This window comes from Neophocaena asiaeorientalis, unplaced genomic scaffold (genome assembly GCF_003031525.2).
Source record: "Neophocaena asiaeorientalis asiaeorientalis breed wild unplaced genomic scaffold, Neophocaena_asiaeorientalis_V1.1 scaffold228, whole genome shotgun sequence".
NCBI classification, from domain to species: domain Eukaryota; kingdom Metazoa; phylum Chordata; class Mammalia; order Artiodactyla; family Phocoenidae; genus Neophocaena; species Neophocaena asiaeorientalis.
The window spans coordinates 1,173,666-1,190,490 of record NW_020173762.1 but is presented as its reverse complement, the minus strand read 5'-3'; the positions used below and the strand labels follow the sequence as shown (position 1 = coordinate 1,190,490).

At 33.3% G+C, this 16,825-nt stretch overlaps 1 protein-coding gene across 3 annotated transcripts in view; it reads left to right on the top strand.

Moving 5' to 3' along the window:
* The first annotated feature begins 799 nt into the window (after nt 1–799).
* ADGRL3 (adhesion G protein-coupled receptor L3) overlaps nt 800–16,825 on the top strand; it is a 688,045-nt gene continuing 672,019 nt past the window's right edge. For all 3 annotated transcript variants that reach the window (XM_024751339.1, XM_024751340.1, XM_024751338.1), the window contains exon 1: nt 800–863. The gene's annotated coding sequence lies outside the window, so the exon portion shown is untranslated. The remainder of the gene's footprint in view (nt 864–16,825) is intronic.

Genomic DNA, 16,825 nt, shown 5'->3' with positions numbered 1-16,825 from the left:
AATACCTTGAAGGACATTACTCCTTTTTACAATTTACTTTATATGTATATATAAAGTATACTATATAGAGAGAGTATATATATATACTTTATATATATATGTCTTTACATTATTCCTTTTTTTGTAAAATGTCTGACATTGATATTATTTTAATAATAACAAAAATAGAAAATGCTATGGTAATTTACAGAAAATGAAGACCAAAATCTACCATTTAAGTAAACTCTCATTGTTTATTCCTTTCTAATATTTTTAAAATCTGAAATTGTCTAAATTATTGTAATCATAGCTTCTGTATTTATACATGAATACACAGAGCATGTGTATTTTTTGTGTTTGTGTGTATATGTATGATGGAGTAGGGAGATATGGTAAAGTCTTCCTCCAATTTTTTTCTCACAGCAGTTCTAGTAATAAAAGTGGTTAAACACACCCAGGATCTTAGCTAGAAGTGCCTGTTGCAAGAAACCAGAACATTTCTTGGAAATCTCAGAATTTATTTTAAAACCTTGTGTGTTCATTGAATTAGGAAAATATTTAAATTCCATGCCTATCAAATTCATTCACTTTTCCCAGTGAACATTATAGTAATGTGATGGTGTACAAATATAGGTCACATGTAAATTGAAATTCGTTTTTACACATGGTTCTGCTGCTACACCCCACGCATTGTGGGAAAAAATACACTTGACAAACAATAAGAAATACACAAGTCTATTCAAGTAGTCCTACAACTATAACCATAAAATAAAATGTATATTTTTTCTCATCATCTAATTAACTTTTTTTTACAGAAATGTTTAAATGTTCAGTAAATCGGAAGAAAAAAACATGGATTTTTAGCAACTGAAGAGCAAATTAAGGTAATTATTAAATTATTGTTGGGAATCTTTGTTAGTAATTTCAAAGTGTATTTAATATGTTTATATTCAAGTTAGTATCTGCTTTTATAAGTATCATATTGAAAATTTAACATTGTTTAATGGGCTACTGAAATGAAATTTTACATATTCTTGGAAAATAGACATTTCTTGTGAACAAAAATGTAAATAATATACTTCAAAGTATTTGCTGTTGTGGGGAAGTGTACTCCAGCTGTATGAAAAATAAATGAGCTACTAAAAATAAATAATTTCAGTAGCTTTCTACCTCTTTTAAAAGACACATTGCTGTCTTACTCTCTTAACTAATATGGAATAACTATTCAGATTTTTAAGAAATTAGTACATGTATATGACACAGTTCATTAAAGCCATTTTTGCTTAATTCATTCCATTTGCTCTCAATTACATATCTGTGATAGTGAATGTCAATATTAGGAAATAAAATGTATGCATTTTACAGACCAAGCTGTTTGGACATAAAGCACGTCCTTTTCAAAAGTGTTTTTATTTATCACAAATATATATATAGAGTACAACCTAAGAGACTTCAAGGAGTATAACCTTAGGCCAGAACACATATTTGCATCTTCTTCAGCAATCATTTGAAGGCTAAACAGGCCTTTATATTAATCAATCAACAATAAATTGGAATTTCCTTTCTTCTTAAAGTTACTAAAGTTAACTTCCTTAAAGCAATTTTGTAATTTCTAGAATGTAAATTCTTATAAATATGCAGCTTAAAAGTAGAAATAACTTTTTTATTTTCTTTATATTAAAATCATGTTCATTTAATTTTGAATTGTTAATATAATTTGTATGTACTATAAATCATTATAAACCTATTTTCAAAGATTCTGTATTTTCCTTTTTACTCTAAGAGTACTAACTTAAGAGTATAAAAACATTACACTCACCTTTGTAGATCCTAAAATTTCCCCTTGATGTCTCTTCTTTTAGATATTTTTGTTTTAATTTCTTTGTCACTGCTTTCTTCTGCACACATTCACAAATGCAAACAAATAATATTATCCCTCTTTTCCAGAATAGATATGATTGAATCTACTTTATTTGTATTTGCTAGCTATCTATATGTTGGCAGATAAAGTTTACAGACATTCTTTTACTGACTTGAATAAAATGGGTTTTTTGGTACTTAGTGAAAGAAATAAATTTAGGCTGATTGAATCACTTTTTTAAAAAAATTAAGCCAAGCAAAACTTAGACGTCTTGCTTTGGAGAAATTAAATGCTGGTGGGAAAGATATGAAGCTCTATAGAAATTACTGTATACATTTTAAAAGGGTCAGTGGCAAACTGCTAAGGAAACAAACGTGGGAGCAGCTCACTTTGCTGGAGGCTCTTGAAACCTTCATGGAGGCTGTGAAATTCACTGAGGAGGTTGTTGAGACAGAGAAGGTGAGGTCATGCATTCCAGACTAACAGAACAGCTTGTGAAAGAGCATATAGAGCAAGGGATGGCCACTGAAGGATTGATATTTACTTTGTTGCTGAAGGGTTACACACGTGGTAGAACAATGTTAAGATATGAGTCTGGAAAAGTAGATTTGGAGCAGCCCATGTAATATATCATGTTTGCCAGACGAATGCTTAATTTTCCATTTAGCTGTCTCTATGGAGTGCTCAAGGGTATCTGTAAGGTTGTGAGAAGAAATTTTCAGAACCTCTCCTGATGCTTGTTTTCATTAAGAAATACAAGAAAGAAAGGCCTTATAATATTTAATATAATGACTGCTACTGGCCCCACATATGACGTTTCTGGAAAATTGTAGGAATTTTTACAGTGTTAAATGATTGACAATGTTTGCTTCCTTGTTTTTTAATTGAAATATAATACATGTACTGTAAGTTCACCCTTTTAAAGTATACAATTCAGTGGTTTTTAGTATATTCACAAAGTTGTGTAATTGTCACCACTATCTAATCTAGAAATTTTTTTCATTCCTAAAAGAAACTTTGTACTCACGAGCAATTACTCCTTATTCCTCCCTCACCCCATCCCCTGGCAGCCACTAATATACCTTTGGCTGCTATGAATTTACCATATAAATGGAATCATACAATATTTTTGTATCTGCCCTTTTCACTTAACGTAATGTTTTCCAGTTTCACCCTTGTGTGAATCAGGACTTAATTTTTATGCATGGATAATAGTAATAATATCACATTTTGCTGATCCATTCATCAGTTGACAGACATTGGGTTTTTTTTATACTTCTTGGCTATTATGAGTAATGCTACTATGAACATTTATATCCAAGTTTTTGTGTAGACATATGTATTCATTTCTCATAGGTATATACCTGGGGTGGAATTGCTGGGTCATATGGTAACTGCATGTTTTATCATTTGAGGAACTTCCAAATTGCTTTCCAAAGTGGCTATACCATTTTACATTCCCACCAAAATGTATGAGTGTTCTAATTTCATCATATTTTAGCCAAAAGTTATTGTCATTTTGAATTATAACCATTCTGATGGATGTCAAGTGATATCTAATTGGATTTTGATAGCTGTGTTTTTTGTTTTCTTTTTTTTCTTGTTTTTGTTTTTGCGGTACGCCAGCCTCTCACTGTTGTGGCCTCTCCCGTTGCGGAGCACAGGCTCCGGACGCGCAGGCTCAGCGGCCATGGCTCACGGGCCCAGCCGCTCCGCGTCATGTGGGATCCTCCCGGACCGGGACACGAACCCACGTCCCCTGCATCGGCAGGCGGACTTTTAACCACTGCACCACCAGGGAGGCCCTAGCAGTGTTTGTTGTTAAGAGTATTTTAGTGTACTGATGTTACATAAGTTTGGATAAGTGCATTAAATGTAATTATTGCCAAATTTAAACTAGACTGGTTCTCATATTTAAACAATACATGCATAAGTCAACAATAAAAAATGGTAGAGCTGGTATTTTCTCTATTCCTATTAAGGGATATTTTCAGAGTTATTATATGATAAACAATTGATAAGCTACTCAGATTTATTAAGGATAGCAAAAACAAAATAATCTCATACCATATGTGATTAAACTTGGCCTAAGGACATATTTGTCTTGCGGTATAAGTACACAGCATCATTAATATAGTATATATAGTACATATAGTACTATATGTACTATAGTACATATAGTACTATATGTACTATAGTACATCATTAATATAGTATATATAGTACACAGCATCATTAATAGCAAGATTTTTAATAACATCTGGAACACAAGTGCACACCTCTCTGGGTTTTTCAGCAATGTTTGAAGTCATGCTCAATCTAATCATTTACAAATTTTCACTAAATTTATGATAAATGTTTAGAAGCCTTATTTGAGATTTCCTGGGGGGAAGGAATGAAATCATTGGAAAAAACCCTAGTTCTTCCTGCTGTGGTAAAAATGGTTGAAATCACACAAGATAAATTATATGGCAACAAATAAAATTGTATTACTTTATCACCAAATACTGTTGGAAGATGACATGAAAAACATTATTTTAACCAGAAAAAAAAAGTATTAGAACAAATTATGTAGTATGAGGGATTTGTTTTGCCTTTGGACAAAATATATGTTTTTCCAACATGCATTAATTTATGCTATTTGTTAGATTATTTTTTAAAATCAGGTTTATTGATATATAATTATGTAATGTACAAGTCTATTTTGATGCATAAAGTTGTGTGAGAACGTACCACCAAAATCAAGATATAGAATATATCCTTCACCCCCAGTTCTCTTGTGCCCCTTTGTAGTCATTCCCTCCACCACTGTCAGCCCTGGGAAACTCTAGATTCTTCTTTAGAAAGAAAATACAACAAAAACAAACACCTGAGAGGAAGCAGACTAAAGAGGTCAGGGGTTTTTTTTGTTTCTTTTTTTTAAATTTTTAAAAAAAAATTTTTTTTGTGGTAAGCGGGCCTCTCACTGCTGTGGCCTCTCCCGTTGTGGAGCATAGGCTCCAGACGCTCAAGCTCAGCGGCCATGGCTCATGGGCCCAGCCGCTCCACGGCATGTGGGATCTTCCTGGACCCGGGCATGAACCCGTTTCCGCTGCATCGGCAGGCAAACTCTCAACCACTGCGCCACCAGGGAAACAAACCCAAGAGGTCAGGTTTTGAAAACAGATTCTATATATGACCTTCAGGATGTTACTTATCCTCTCGCTGTTTCCATTTCTTTATTAGAAATATGGGATTAACAAAACCGTCTACCACATATCATTTAGGATAGAGCTAGGTATATTTAAGCACTTATAAACACTTAATGTTTTTAAAATAAACCATAATTTTTTGAACCTTTAAGGAAAGATATACTGGAGAAGATATATTCTCCACAGTAAATGACCTCTTAGTATGGATTCAACCACAAAGCATCAAATCAAGTTTTCAAAATAGTAAAACCAATTCAGGAACATCACGCCCACACAAGTTTTGGTTAATGGCTCCATTCTTCCAATTCCTTAGGCACAAATGCTTGAAGTGCATCTTGAATTTTCTTTCACCTACATTGCACATTCATTAGCTACTGAGCACCTCTTCGGCTACTACCTTGGTCCAAATTGCAATCCCCTCTTGGCCGGAGAATTACAACATTCTCCTGTTTTTCTTGCTCCACTGTTTTCACTGTACAGCCCCGAGAGCCTCTTTCTACCCTCAACCTCCCCTGCCCTCCAGACGCCATTTCCGTTTGCTGAACACAAGAGACCGCTCTACGAAGGAGCCTTAGCTCCTTCTACCAATCACACGCTCCCAAGTTACACCCATGGCTTATTTCCTAGGCTTCAAATATCCTCTTCTCATGGCAGCCTTCCTTGAACAACCTACTTAAAATTGAAACTGTCTGGGGGCACTCCCTGCCCTCCTCTCTTGCTTTATTTTTCTCCAGATCATATAATACCACATTACACACAATTCTGTTTATTGTCTCATCCCATTAGTTAATGGATTTTAAATATTTCCTCTTTACGGCATCCTTTTAATTTCTACTTTTCTGTGTCTTTTATATTGTACCACTGGCCTTGCTCATGGATTTGGATATTAGAAAGTTAATTCTGGAAGCAGGCAGTGTGGGGGGCCGTGTGACTAGAGGAAAGGAGGATTATCTGGGAAATATTTGCAATATCTCATGTAAGGAATTATAAAGATCTGGTTTAAGGCAACACCACCGGGGATCGAGTGGTAGTAACACATTCGAGACTGTGTTTAAAAAGTAAAACTGACAAGTCTTAGTGACTGTATTTGATTAGTGAGAGTTGAAGTCTCAGTGGGACAAGTCTCAGGCTTGAAAGTGGCAACCCCATGGATAGTGACGCCTTTTACTGAGCTTTAGGGAGCAGGGTTCTTTGTGTGTGTTTTTTTACAGAAATAATTAATGGTTTCACAGAAATAATAATGCTTGTGTTTTACAGAAATAAAGTCCAGAGCTAGATGTTAATTTTTATCTTTAGGTAGAAATGATCTCTAAAAATACAACACCTTAAACTGAAGGTCATTAATGTCTCACTTCTTTACCCAATTGTTTATAGGAATTAAAAAATATTTTGACTTGCTATGAAATTACATTTTCTAATTAATTTCAAAACCACAGTCAGAAAGTGCAGGATGTAGAAACTGGCCATGGGCAGAGCAAAAGCACATTAATTATTCAGACAGTCATCCCTGCTTATCCCATTCTTGGAGATAAAGTGGCTGTCAGAATCTGTCAGCTGTATAGTTAGTGCCCTTCAGAATTTACATGCATAAATGGTGACCTTTGGAAATTTGCATAAATATAAGTCTGGCATTGGAATGATAGCTGCCAGTCAGTTTTGCAAGGCAAAAGTCAGCCACCATCTAAACCATAGAATGGGCCGTGAAGCAAGAATAGCAAATGGAGTCTATACAAAACAACAATAATACTTATTTCACCAAAACAATATCGGCAGGCGGACTCTCAACCACTGCGCCACCAGGGAAGCCCCAAATGTTATATTTTAAATGTCTGATAAAAACCTGCCGTTTAGGAAATGTATTAAAATCTTTGTAAGGTAGAAAATCATTTTCAATTAAAAATATATTTTCTTTGATAATTGTTACAAATTTCAATTTCTATATATAGTAGCATGTCACTTTATAACTTACCACACTCATCACCCTAAACCTGAAACATTTCATATTTCAGAATAGTGCTGAATTTCTAAAATGAAAGTAAAATATAATGAAAACAAAATTCAAAAACTTTGAGCATTCAAAATAATTATACATAAATTGTGTGATAAGAGAGACTAGCTGAGCAAGCAAAGTTTATTCTTCATCTCCTCTTTTTTGGACACCTGTGACTTTTCCTGCTTTGGCAAACAAGGTAGTGTCCACTATAATACTGGAATGCAACCAGACCTCCTTTAGTTTTTTTCATCTTGGAAATACCTGAACATGTTTTTTTTTGTTTTTAACTCAGTACATTAAAAATAAAACAAAAAGCCTAGTTGAGAATAAACTATAAATGGATATACAGTTTTTTCCTGACATAATAGTTAATCTTAAGTTTGGACATTATGTGGGAAGTATACTAGTTTAGTCAAACCTCTAGGACAATTGTATGTTGACTTTCCATTATTTCTTATTTTGATGGGTAAACCCTGAGCCGGCAGTGCCCTGGACAGAATATTGTGTCCTGAACCTTATACTTGACCAGACCTTCTTTACCTTAAACTATCCAGTGCTGCCTCTAATTTATGGCATTGAAAATAATATGATGGTTCAAAAAGACTTGTCTTTTCTACCTAAATCAGGGATGCTATGTTGGATATAGAGAGATCTGCTCTAGGCCATAAATATTTATAGATTGGGGTTTTGTGCCACAGCTAAAAAGCTAAAAATATTTCATTATTGATTATTGATTTTATTTGTTTTTTGAAGGAGAGGGATTTTTAAATAATTTTTAAATTGAACATATACATTTAAAAATTTTTATTGCCTGTATGTGTTTAAAATTACTTAGGAATTTGTAAATGCTGAGGAATTTTATTAAATGTGTATACCCATGCAAATAATGAGTGTTATTTGTCTGTCTTTATAGATTTGTGTATCTATGCTTATAGTATTTGTTTTGTTTTGTCTTCTGCATGCAATTCTACGAGATTTAAGACTTGTATAGAACTGTGTTTTTATCATCACAAGTAGGATACAAAATAGTTCTATCACCTAAAAATTCCCCCATGCTGCCCCTTTGTGGTCATTTTCTGCCTGTGTCTCTAACCCCTAGCAACCACAATTCTGTTCTTCATTCTTATATTTTCAAATTTTTCAGAATATCATATAAATGAATCATACAGTAAGTAACCTTTTGAAACTAACTTCTTTCACTCATCATAATGCCTTTTTTACTTGTTTTGGAGTATATCAATAATTCATTCATTCATTATTGCTGGGCAGAATTCTGTTGTATAGATGACTCACGGTTCAACTATCCATCCACTTGTTGAAGACATTTGGGTTGTTTCTAATTTTTGGTGAAAATAAAGTTTCTGTAAACATTCATATGCGGGGTGTGTGTGTGTCTGTGTGCACATAAACTTTCATTTCTCTAGGGTAAATACCTAAAAGTTGGGTTGCTGGAATGTGATAAGTGTATATATTAATTTTTTATTGTTCGTATTTCTATCTGTATTTTGTTTCTATTTTATTTGTATTTTATGTGATATTGTTATCATATAAATTATTGTGCAGAAACATTAATCTTCAAGTGCTAAGTTAAGCTGTTAATTTTTTAACACTAGCTTGACTATGGCAGGACCTACTTTTATTGGTCTCTGAATTTAAGTAGAAAAAATTATATCATCCAAGTGGAAAATGCTGCTTTCCTGATTTTTCCTTCCATGATATTTTTCACTTTTCTTTAGGAATGTGTCTTGTTTCCGTTAGTAAGTGATCCCCAAACAACTAACCACAGGAACCGCAGCTTAACTGTTTCTGCACTGGATGCGACATGAACTGTTTTATTCTAACTAAAGCACTTTTTACATAGAAAAGACCCTCATTGAGAAAATAGTTTGCAGTATGTTCTAAGAAATTTGGTCGTCTAGCATCCAAGACCCAGGAGATGAAAATAAAAATTATAAAAAGTAGAAATACTAAAAACTAAACATGAATCTGTATATTAAGGATGGGGACCAAATAACCACTGAAAGTCATCATAAAAAATTTAGTAAACGTAGCAGTCTGGATCTGTTATATGTCAGAGCAAAGTTTCCATATGTATCGAAGAGCCTTTGAATTATACATATTTTACAAATGTGGTTTCTATTAGGAACACCTCTGGATCAGGTTACCTTCCCTCTAGGCCTGGTCTTGCCATTAACTTGCTGTGAGACCTAGGGCACATTATATAATCTCTCTGGATTATAGTATTCTCATTTGTCCAATTAGTGAGGGTAGTACTAGATTATCCATAAAGGACCTTCTTGCTCTTAAAAAAATAGGATACTGCAATTCTGTGGTGATATTGGGTCATTGAGAAAGAAGAGTTCGTTTGTGTGTGTTTAATATACTTTGTCAGAAAGCACGGATATATACGGTACATTTTAAAAGACTTTTAAAAAATACATGTAATTTTGAAAAACAGTTTTGGTGCTTGGAAGAAATCCACTAGGTATTCTAGAAAGCTTGGCTATTATAGAATCATTAATTTCCCTATTATTTTTAAAAAGTTAAGTAATTTGAAAAATTCTAGATTTTGTTTTATATTAAGTATTTACATGAGTAAATATAAATTGATATCCCCATTTTTTAGTGTTAGAGATCTTTATTGAAAATTGTATTTTAAGATTTTTCCGGAATTTCTAATGTCAATAAAAACTTATTGAATTAGTGCCTCCTGTTAATTACGAAACACAGGCTTCATAATAAATTCTCAACTTTTTTCAGAATAAATATGCATTTTTTTCTAAACAATTTCAAGCTTATATAATCACAAGAAAAGGAGACTGATTAAAAACATCATCTTTGGTTACATTTGCTTAATGCAGAATAACTACTACATTAAGTAACATGTTTCAAATGCTAAAGAATGTCATCGTAAATCTTGAAGAGGAATGAAGATTAAAACATTAATTTTAATTTGCTTTTAAAAAGTTTAGTACATATTATATTAGTGTCTAGTGTGCATATGACCTCTGCTGTGTTCTGGAATGATGGTGCTGTCCTGATATAGAGAAAATCACAAGTCTAGCTGGGGCTACAGAAACATGTAAAACTAGATACATTATAATGTCCTAAATACTATAATAGAAACATGAGAAAAAGGAAGTAAGTAATTCTGAATAAAAAGCCTTAGTAAAGCTTTGCAGAATTGGTAGCATATGGGAAGGATTTTACTACTGGAGAACAGAGAATGGACATTCTAAGAGAACAGATAGAGTATTCATTAGAAAATAGTGAATATTTTGTTTTGGGGAGTATAATTTTCCTGGGTGATAGAGTATTACGTAAAGATACTTGAGGAAATTTAAGTACATTAAGAGACCCTTTTAATATTATTATATATTTAGTAGAGACCTAATAATATAGCTATTATTGTGATACTGGTTTTTTTTAAAGAACAACATCTCTTGGAAGTGTGAGAGTTTCATTAAAGGTGGGATAGAACCATCAGATAAGAAACATGAAATAGAGGGTTAGAACTGATAGCTACCATCTTCTGTGAACTTTTTGCAAACACCAGTGCTCTCAGCATTGATGAAATTCCAAATACTGAACTTTCTCCACTGAATTTTTATATGAACCTTTGCAATATATACCTTTAGAACTTATTTAGCTCAGGAGGACTACATTTTTTCTTCTTTAAAACATTATAAATTTTACACTTAAACAAAAGTTTCTTTTATATCTTTCTAGTTCATCTCATACACATTATATGCATTTTTTCTTGAGTCCTAAGATGTGTTAGTGGAGGAAAATTTAATTGTTTAAGAAAAAAAAAGAAATAAAGAAATTGGATTTCTTGGTTTGGCTTAGTGCTGCCTTCAATATTCTGAGAACAATAATGCAATAAGCTAAAATGTTTATCCACAAAATTTAATTCCTGGGGAGTAGCTTCTCAAATTGCCTCTTACAAGTGTAATGGAAGCAGGCAGTTGTTTGCTGCTTTGTTGCCAAAAACTGTGAATGGCTAGAGTTTTATAAAACTTGGTGGTAATGCATGTATAATCATGTAAACTCTCCATTGTCAATTTGAATGAAGAAACTGAATTTTGTAGACACTTTTTCTTATATTGTGTCTCAGTGTTCTCAACCATGAGTGAAGAAATCCTTGATGTTATTAATTATTCCACAAATGCAGTTTTTAATAGAGTTCTTTTTCATTTCAATTTAATTTCATCCCTGATTAAATACACTGAATTAGTAATATTTTGGATTGTCATTTTATGGATAATCTAGTGATAAGTAGTTGAAAATGAAAGTTTGGATATTTATTCTGGGCATAAATAAATATCCAAAGACAATGAATGCTTCTTATCATTATACCTGTATCAGTAAATATAGTAGCAATAATTCCCTCTGATACTACCTTCAAAAAGAATTGCTAATAGGGAAAGAGCAGAGGAAGTGTATTATAAAACCTTTGCTGAATATATAGCTTCTGAAAAGTTATCCCTGGGCAAAATCCTATACAAATCACTTCTAACAGTTTTGCTTTATTGTATTATGTTATTTCAGCTGCTTTCTATCTCAACTGGACTGTTTCTAGCTGCAGTTAAAATATACTATTAGGTTAATCCTATGCAATAAATATAATAAAAATATGAAGGCTATTGGTGCTTCCCTGGTGGCGCAGTGGTTGAGAGTCAGCCTGCCGATGCAGGGGACACGGGTTCGTGCCTGGGTCTGGGAAGATCCCACATACCGCAGAGCGGCTAGGCCCGTGAGCCATGGTCGCTGAGCCTGCGCGTCTGGAGCCTGTGCTCCGCAACGGGAGAGGCCACAACAGTGAGAGGCCCGTGTACCAAAAAAAAAAAAAAAAAAAAAATGAAGGCTATAATAGGTTAAACCCACTCAGCAAAATATCACAATGAATTAGAGCTTTCATTTAAGAAATAGCCAATTGCAACCCATTTGTAATAGATAAGAAAGTGATAGCTGAAAATATTTTAATTGGTATGAACTTCAATAGAATGCCAAGGAATAAATTTAATATAATTTAGAAAACATTGATATGGTGGGGAATAGCTCAACTGTTGGTTTAGAAAGAGTAACACTAATTGCTTTTTTATCCCTTCTTCTAAGAGAGCACCTTGGGCTAATGCTAATAGACAAACAAGGAATAATGAGCTAATGGAGTCTCCACTAAACTATAATCGCCATAAATTGAAGATCACATCTGAACTGAGATTATTTCCAAATTGCATTTACTTATAGCCTATGTTAGCTAAAGAGGGAAAGGATTTATTTGTGAAGGACTACTTACATTGTGCCTTTCACTCAAATGCTTGCCACATTTCTTGTTTGTGTGTGATATCCAGTAACAAAATTCTTTTAACTTTAGTTATAGCAGAAAGTAAACTTCTAAAAAAGTTTAAATGAATTAGATAGCATTAGATTTTTTCCGATTATGCATATTCATCGTTCATACATTTAGAATGCAAACTCAAAGTGCTGGCCCATTTCTGCCGTTAATGATGGTAAAGTCTTTAAAGTAAAAAGCCCACATTTTTTACTATCTTTGGTAATGCCATAGAGCAACAAAAATTGGGTACTTTGAAACTTTTTAAAGAATGTACATATATCAAGTTACATTAAAACATCTATTATACTAATCTGGAAGGAGAGGTTTCTTATTTTGACTTATATTGGAAAATCATTGCCATCTTGACTCCGAACTGAATTCTTGAGTATTTTATCATTTGAAGGGCTTTGATCTCTGACAACATATTGTATAATATAGGTAAATATGAAGAGTAACCAAGACACTTTTGGCTTTCCCCCGTCACTGACTTTTTTGTAACATCCAACTTTAACTTATCTAGGAGGAAAATTTTGTTGTTGTTATATTAATGTATAATGTAGTTACTATAAATTAACTATAAATTTATGTATTTTCCAGCTACTAAATTAGTTTATAAATTGACACCAATAACATGTATTCATGCGGTGCTTTGACTGGTGGTGTTTTTTTTTTTAAGATTTTTTTTGATGTGGCCCGTTTTAAAAGTCTTTGTTGAATTTACAATATTGCTTCTGTTTTATGTTTTGTTTTTTTTGGCTGCAAAACATGTAGGATCTTAGCTCCCTGACCAGGGATTGAACCTGCACACCCTCCATTGGAAGGTGAAGTCTTAACCTCTGGACCACCAGGGAAGTCCCTGACTGGTGTTTTTGATGCTTCTCACATTCAAATTCACATCACTGAGTGTCTGTTATGTCCCAGGTACTAGGAAACATATTTTCATGAAATTTTTAATAATCCATTGACCTAGTGAAGAAGAGACTACCCACTGAGATGAATGGAAATTTGATTTAGTAGAATAAGGTTTTATATTTCATAGTTTCCAATATAATAAAGATATGTTAAAAGTGTAAAATAATGTATAACAACAACAGCAATAGTGCAGTTTCTAGGAGTTCACTTATATAAAAATTATCATCAAATCATTGCATCGTCATTCACCAGTTATTACAAAATTGTGTAAAGTTAGGATTTTAAAGCAACAAACTTTTTCTTTTTTGCATGTTAATCTAACTTCTGCGTTTTTCCCCCGTAACAATTTTGTCCTCTTGTTCTTCTCACAGAACTTTCTCAATTTCAAATTTTAAATAATTTTACAAAAGAAATTAAGGAATAGGACCAATGTGATTGAAGCAGAATTACCCTCCATTTCTGTGGTCTGGTCAGCATTAAAAACCAAACAGTAAAAAAAAAGATATCCAAAGGAGAAATGGGTGCAAATGTGGGGATATGAAAATATGAAAGCACATGGTCTCTGGAGGTTTTGCTTTTTAAAACTCCTTCAGAGACCACCTGAATCCTCCAGAAAATTGTGAATTTCACAGCATCTTCCTACCTCTCAGTTCCTAGTTAGCTATGTTGTCTATTTCCTCACCAAAGTTTTTTTCCCTCCTTTGCACTGTAGAGCTGGAACACCACTGTTTCTAAGATGCTGGTTGAGATTAGTCCTGTTCTGTTCCTTATGTTTTGTAAGTGCCACATATGAGTACCTATCTTGGGAAAATTTGAATAACTGCAGGAGTTGCTAATCTTTCGTAAAAATAGTAACTGGTCTTTTCAGGCTCCAGAGGGCTATGTTGAATCTCTTATCCCTTAAGGATCATTTCTTCAAAGAAGGGATTTTAAAACTTAAAGATTCTACTTCTTCTCTGTATTGTACTCCAAAGATCCTTTGAGTGTATAGTTGTAGAAATAGAATGGATGAGTAATAAATCAGTCGCTGGAGAACCGTAGCAAACCATATTTTGAACAGATAAGTAAATCTGGAACTGTTGGAAGCTCTGGAATGAACCATTCTTCATAGTATTTTAGAAGACTTTATCACACCCAGCAGGTTAGATTCTGAATGGTGAAATAACAAGGTAATGTTAGTTTTGCTATATTTTATTTTGCCTTGAGAAAAAATTCATTGAACAATGTTTCACTCAAACTACAATCCTGAAAATTTGTCAGTGTCCTTTGTGAAATGTCTGGGTTAAAATTAAGAAATAGTTGAATGAGATAAAATAATTTATTAAGTAAGAAATCAGGCTTTGGAAATTAAAATTCCATATAAAATATGAGATTTTAGCTTTGAATTTGGATTTTGATCGATTGAAAATATCCATTTAAGCAGACCCTTCATTAGATATCAGACGGTGAGAATTATTAGTCTCTGTAAATGTATTGACAGTAAATGGCACCACAGCTCAACTTGAACAACGTAGTTTTTTCATTGAGATAAATTATCTTTTCTTGTCTCTTAACATTTAAAACATGGCAAAGGATTTCATATTTAAAGTCATCATCTGGACTTGGTTAGCAAGTTTAATTCATGATAATCCTATCCGTCAACCTTAGTCTGATTCAGTTAATACCTGGTAAAGTAGCATCTTCTCTTCTGCCTTTCCTGGCTTCCCTAGGTTGGCTGGCCACTCCACCTTTTTGGCTTCCTCTGTACTTTTGTCCTCTTACACCATATATGGAACCACTGGTACAGAACACCTTTTTTTTTAAAACACATGTTGGACTTCCTTGGTATACCCTTGAAATATGAACCAACATATTCAAAGGATCTGTGAAAATCGAATATTCATTTAAATTAGCAAATCATATCTGATGTAGAAAACATTTAAATAAAGGAAACCTCTCTTTCTTTTTGCCTTCTTCTCTTTTGCATGTGCTTTTTCTCCTTCTACAACTGTCTCCCTGACCGCTCCCCCCTCCACACCAGTCCTTTTTTCTTTCTTATTGCAAAGGAAAGAATAATGTATACTAGGGTTACTTGAATTTATTCACATATTCTAATTAGAAATAAAAGTACTGAATGGACCATTTATAGGACAGGACAATCCCTTACTTGTAAGTAGAAAGTATACGGAAATAGAAATTGTCCATAGAATTCAATGACAGTAAAATTATTTTTTATTCAAATGTCATGACATCTGAAATGAAAATTGCTTACTTCAATTAGTATTCAGATCTTTACTAACAGATAAATAACATTAAATGAACTGTGTGAAACAGGAATAGAGATGATTTTTTACATTTTTCATAATAGGAGTTAATATAATTTAGAAAAGGGCACTGCTGACTAGTTTGGCATTGATGTTGAAAGTGTGTTTTTATGGTTAAAGATGCAATCTTTAAAGTGGATTATTTTCCGTATGAAATCCAATTTTTAAATGACATAAATCATATATTAGACAATAATATGTAACAGAATTATTAATTTATTCCTATTTCATCTTCTGGGCTAATCTCATTAATTTTCAAGATCTATTTTACAAATATTATATATACTTTATATTTTTAATGTATTTAGGTTTGTAAATAAAAGTAGAATAAGTTATCAACTAATAATAAGAGAAATGTCACTCTTTGTAATGAATAAAAATACTAAATGAGTACTTAAAACTACTAGTACTGGTTCTATTAGTACATATTAAAGATAGGATTTTACTTCCATGGACTTGAATTTCTACCCTAAAATCTGAGATCATTGAACTAAATGACTGAGGTATCTTACTGGTGCTAAATGTTTCATATTTAAATCTTCCCACTTGCTTTACAAACTTAAACTCTTTCCTTTGGGATTTTAGAAGTGAGAAGGAATGTCATTCATGTTTGCTCTTATATATGGTAAGGTAGACAAGAAGCGCAGTCAGGATGGCAGGGTATAATTTCCAGATTTAAAATGTTGTGTTGACGAATGCAGTAAATTTGTACTTAGTTTTAAGTACAGGCGATGAGTACCAGGGCACATGATCAGTGCAAGTGTGCCCCTGAGACAATATAATTTTCTGCAAATCAAAATAATCAGCAAGAGAGCATATATTTCCTTAATGGAGTACTGAGAGTTTATCAGCTTCTATTAGAGTGTTCATTTTAAAAATGAAGAAAAGGGGAAAGATCTAGTTGAATTTTTAAACCTCAGTTAAATAAAAAGGTTTTGCATATGTGATATCGTAATAATTAACATAGCTGGAAGAGTTAATTCCATGCTGAAAGCAGTGTAATAATTATAGAAATGAATATAATTATTATAAAAAGCTTCTGGGCTTCCCTGGTGGCGCAGTGGTTGAGAGTCCGCCTGCCGGTGCAGGGGACGCGGGTTCGTGCCCCGGTCTGGGAAGATCCCACATGCACAGAGCGGCTGGGCCCGTGAGCCGTGGCCGCTGGGCCTGGGCGTCCGGAGCCTGTGCTCCGCAACGGGAGAGGCCACAACAGTGAGAGGCCTGCATACCGCAAAAAAAAAAAAAAAA